A 6,239-nucleotide genomic window follows, 5' to 3' on the forward strand; every position below is an offset into this window, starting at 1 on the left:
TATATTTTGGGTCCTTTTGGTTTATTATCTCTTGTTGAATTCTTTTTTATTGTTAAAAATTAAGTTCAATCGCCAAGAAACTACAATATGATGCAGTTTTACATTTTTTATATTGTTAGTTTCCAATTGAATAAATTTACTTTCTTGTTAATTATTTCTCAAATTTTGTTTCTATTTTTAGTTACTCGACCATTATGTTCTTAGAAAAATAAAGATTACAAAAGCAAATTACTTCCCCAATTATGATAAGTATCTCCGATCTACTTAAATAATGGAGTAGTAAATTACGAACCTCTTCTGTTGAAATAAAATAACTTTGATTGGATGATAGATGATTTGATATTAACAAGTAAAAGCTAAATAAATTACTTCTTCCGTCTCATATTATCACTCGTGATAACTAAAAATAATTATTTATCATTTTAAAAATTCAAGACAAAATTAATTATTTTTTTCTATTTTATACTTAGTAATAATTATCATTGAATACTACAAATACCAATTATGAATAACTTTGTTTGAATACCAATAAAGAAAAATTAAATATTAAGACACGAATAATGGTAAAGTAGTCAAAATCACATTCTAATTAATTTTTTTTTTAAAAACGTGTACAAGAGAATCATAACAGACAATTTGAGACGGAGAGAGTATAATATAGTACTTACTTAATTTTTTATGCTAATTGAAACTACGGTGACACAACTATTACTGTAATTATAGACAGGGGCGGAGCTAGCCCTCTGCTTCTGTGTTCGGCCGAATCCAGTAACTTTTGTGCAGACTTTATATTTGTCTTGTGAAATATTTGGAATATGTACGACTTATTATTTTAGAATCGAGTAACTCAAAACAACTAGAATTCCGAACTCATAAGCTTGAAATCTTGATTCCCACTCTGATTATATATTAGAAGAAAGTATTAAGAGACAAATCAATGATTGGAGGTCACTATAATAATTCTGCTTTCGTTGAATTTAAAGATCAAGATTTAGGAGTAGTTAGTTCGGTTGGTCAACTTTCAAGTTTCTTCTTTTTTCTCTTCATAGGAATAAGCTCACCAGCTCTGCAACTAATTTTTTGTATTAGGGGAACTGATTTGATCTTTTAATGGTTTAGGATGACGAATTTTTGCCTAATAGCTCCTAATGACATCTATATTTTCGTAAAAACTATACTCAGCTTTTCTATATAACTAAAGATATACAGGGAGCTGGTTTTGTTTTTTCCACTTTTCCTATTCAAAAACATTTTCTGAAATTTCTTATTCTAAATTTTTTAATATATAGTATTTTATATAGCTACAAGTAGATAGAAACTTAACCATTGGTGTAGTTGTAAAAAAATTTAGTTATTAATTAGAAGTTTGCGAGTTAATCGAGTCCCTTTCACGAAACCTTTTATCCCCATAACAGGGGCATATTTTTGGGATTATTACTCAAATATCCAATTAGATTCACTGTTTACTTTTTATAACCGATATACATAAATTATATATTAATTATATATATTTATATACATATATTATACAACTACTTGTTATTATTAGTTTAAAAGATTAGGTGAACAGCTATTTGGTTAATTCTTCCATATTTAATCATAAGTTTATGTGTTCAATAAAGCCCAATACTTTAAGGTTGAGTTCAAAGGGACCTTCTAGATCGGCATAATTTCACAAGAGATCTCCTAATGCTAATCGAAATTAGTTGGGCCACTAAATTTTGTATACCGAATGCTTAAAGAAAAATAAGGTATTTTAATAATGTATCCAACGGTGTGGTTTAATGGTAAATGAAGTGGATGAGAACCATGAGAATTCAGGTTACTTGGTATGTTGGTGGACGATAACAAATATCCCGTTAAATTAATTGAGGTGCACATGAGTTAAAAAAAAGTAAGGTACTCTAATTTTTCTTGCTTAGAAAATAAAAATTGAAGTACAAGTCTAGATTGACACGTGCCTATAGATATCAGGCTACACCGCAAGGCAACGGCTGGATTTTGTTTAGTAGTTTTATATGTCAAAGGAACAATGAATGGCGGTTTGTCTATACAGAACTATGCCTAAAGAAAAGAAGAGATCTGGATCTACAAGAAACAATAATGTTTGATAAAAGTGTAGTACCATGTGCAGCACTTGTTAATGTAACCTAACAAATGGACACTTGTTCTTCCTAAATGATTCAGCCACAATGTCCCAACGTGGGATCGACTATCTCATAATGTGCTACCTAATAAATTCGGTTAACTAAACTTTCGTTATGTACGGGTTCGAGAAAGGGTCGGACCATAAGGGTCTATTGTATGCATTCTTACCCTGCATTTCTGCAAGAAACTGTTTTCACGGTTTGAACCCGTGACCTCATGATTACATGACAGCAAATTTACCAGTTACGTCAAAACTCCCGCACAATGTGCTACCTAAGTTATCTAAATTTCTATGGACCTTTTTATGATCTCACACCCTGGCAATTGCTTTATGCTTTCTTTTTTCATTCAGTCTATAGTATTTGTATTGGGATGGGATAAATTCGAATTCTTGCTGAAAATTCAACATTAAGGATATAGTAATTCTTAACGAAGACGATTCGGCCATAACCAAGGTTTAAAATGGAAACATCTAGTTAATGATTCATTCTTCTTTCTCCTATATGTGTAACACCTCCAATAAACCCTAACTTGTTTAGAATTCATGAAGCGCTGCAATATAAAAAAAATTATTGTCGTTGATTTCATATAAATTCTCATAAACATGGCCAGTTACGTTGATGTATAGATTCTATTGGGAGCGTTGATGCATCTATTGGTTTTGCCACAAATTTTATATATGTAGTTATAAATTTGTAAGTATAACAAATTAGATTTTATAACAAGTTTGATGCAAGATTGATTTTATAACAAAGTAGAGCGAATAGAAATGCCATTCCGCAGCCCTGTATCTTAAAATTTGTATGTTAATTCTTGATTATTGGGAATTTTTCGTATATATACAAGATTTTAAACTTATTTACTCGGTTTTGTCTAAGTTTTCATACTTACGAGAAGTAACAAAAGTGTTTTACTCGGGTAAAAATCTATAATTTATCTACAACATAAATATATATTTTTTGTACAGAATCCGATCAAAAACTACAATTTACATATAATTTATATACAACTTATATACAATTATGTAAGTTGTAGATATTTTGTATACCGTTTCTACATTCGACATACAAAATATATACAGTTTGTTCATGTCTTCTTTTTTCGAGTTTCAATCTAAATTTTAACCAAAACCACCTCGAATCTTCACCAAATTGTCTCAAATTTGAGATATAAACTTCAACGGATATTCCCAATCATTTGCAACAAGACCCAATCCAAACTAAAAATAATTTCATAAAATTTCATTTTCGAATCCAAAACTTTGAAACTTTTTAATGGTTGTCAATGGAGTTTTTAATGGATTAACATAGTTTCCAATTCAATCTACTCGCTTCTAATTAATATTATTTTGTTTATTGATTGCAAAAAGCTAAAAGAATGATAACTAAAATGATTCTCTTCATTAGAGCTAATTTCTTTCTTATTTACTTCCTCGTTTTCGTAGGATCTGAAGCAAGAATTTTGCTATGTACTAATCTTCTCTCTTTTTTTCACTTAGCATTAGTATCATTTTTTTCAGTTAATCCACATGAAAATATTAATATAAGAATACTGATAGAGAATAAAAGAAAGAGAGAGAGAGAGAGAGAGAGATCGAAGAGAGAGATGAGAGAATTCCCTATTCAATTCCTAATATAATGAGATATTCATTAAAACTTATTTGTATATAATTGATAAATTATATATCAACTTGTAATTAACTTAAAATCTAAATAGTGAGGTTTGGGTAAATAAGTTTCTAATGTAATATATATAGGTAAAAATCCCTTGATTATTAGGATATAGAATTTAGCCCGTGGCAATTAAGTTACAGTAGGTCACAAAATAAGTTAATTCAACGTGACGATGCCCCAAAATACCAATTTCCTGTACAACAAATTGAGTAATACCTGCGGTAATTTTTTCTGGATATTTCTTAGAAGTTTTCTGAAACATAGTATTGGGGAGGTTTTACACTAAGAGACAAAACTTAATCTTTGGCTTGTCAAATAGTCTAAGGTCACAAGACTTATCAGAAAGCTTCCCCTTGTCCCCAGCCAATGAAACAAATAGAGGATATTGTGGAAAGAATAAGCAACACTGCGATCAGAATCTTGAGCTATGAGTTTTACTTTGAATGAATCATGCTCGTATTCGTCATACCAGTCTTTCTTTCTTAATAAGGTTTGAAAACCAAAGATCCGACTTGTCGCACCTTTTTTTGTTCCTGCAATAAAATTTGTGTTTGATTTTGTCTTACAAAAATGAAATTTGCACATTGATGTCCAAGTGTCGGCTGAATTATACATGACCAACTCCTCTAAAAACTTAAATAGTTGGAGAAAGTAAATTTTTAATTACTTTAATTATGCACTAAGAGTGTCGTCTTATAAGGCCATTATAAAGTTCAATTCAATTAGGTGGAAGTAACATATATTTTATTGAAAATCAACTAAAAATTATTGTAAATAACTTGAATTTGAACCGATCGGGGGAATATAATTTCCATGTGAGAAAAATAAACGGAAGATACTTTAACCTTGAATTGTTGTAAGAAAATTGATTTCAGGACTGTGCATAATTGTTTATTTTTTTAAGAGAAAAATATGTTTACTAATCAATTTTGAGTACAATTATATTTCTCTTCTCATTATTTCCGTGATTCGAAGTCGAAAGCAGTGTATTTCTCGAAATTACCATGTGTAACCTCAATCCATGAAAAAATGTAATTCTACGCATGACTAATTCCAACAAATTGATATCCGCCATAATCTTGGCTTGATTTTGGACATGGAAGGTTAATGATGGATGATTTGATGGGTATTGTCTTTTCTTTCAAGACTAGAAAATAAATTGCCCTAAAATAACTTTAGCCATGTGAGTCGATGGTCCCTACTAATTATCTTCCTAGTATGAAGTTGGACTAAGCAGAGTGGTAGCTAAAGTTAAGAGAAAAAAGGAAATCCTATAGACCTGTAGAAGAAAGTAGAAAAGGAGGAAAAAGAAAACATTCTTATAGTTTGATTAGAAATCATACTTATCTAATAAGCCCACATAAATTCCCGTGATAATATCACTTTGTGGGTCAAAAGAGCTAAATGAAATCATATAAATCTCCGTGACCTAATGGCCTACTAGTATGTAATATTCTGTTTGACAGCATAGAAGAATCTTAGACTTAAAAAGATTAAATACAACAGATCCCATATGCCTGTCCAAAAGCAACACTTTTATGAAAATAACTCCTTTCTTTTGAAAATAGGAAAAAAAAAATAAGAAAATTTGGAAAAAGTAAATGAAGAAAATAAGATTTATCTCTTCACCCCACATTGATGTTCCATTGGATAACGAGAAATAGTTACTCAAATCGAATGTTTACATCAAATCAATAGATATATAATACATATCTATCATGATCTAAATCGAAGGGCCTTGACGGACTCCCGGTGCCTTACTCAACGGAGTACCAACATAACATATCTTTCTTATCGTACTATCATAGGTAAATGAGCGACAAAGGCCGTCATGAAATAACCAGAATAAAATATAAGGGAATACTCGATATAGGACGACCCAACATGATATACAAACTTATACATGCGACATACAGGCCTATAAGGCTAACATGATCATTTGTACACTCAAAACATAGGCCGATAAGGGCATACAAGTATCCATATACATGACATATGTCTACAAGCCTCTAAGAGTACATAAACGTCATAAACGCCGGGACAAGGCCCCGCCATACCAATCATTACATGTCCAAAGCATACTGACCAAATAGGCAATTTCGTAGCAAGTGGAGTGTGCCAACACCTTCCGCTAAGCTGATATCCTACTAGGAAGACTGTCAACCTGTCTAACGGGACCTGTGGGCAAGAAACACAACGTCCTCAAGCAAAACGGACGTCAGTACAAATAAAGTACCGAGTATGTAAGGTAGGAAAGCATAAATAAGAACAGTAATGCAAAGAGAGATAAAGAAGATATAACCTATAACATATGTGTGCCTCTGAGGGCTACTGATATGATCTGGGGGATACTGACATGAAATGCATAATACATATATATACATAAACTTTTAAAAACATACACCTCTATGGGCATCA

This window comes from Nicotiana tabacum, chromosome 2 (assembly GCF_000715075.1).
Source record: "Nicotiana tabacum cultivar K326 chromosome 2, ASM71507v2, whole genome shotgun sequence".
Lineage (NCBI taxonomy): Eukaryota > Viridiplantae > Streptophyta > Magnoliopsida > Solanales > Solanaceae > Nicotiana > Nicotiana tabacum.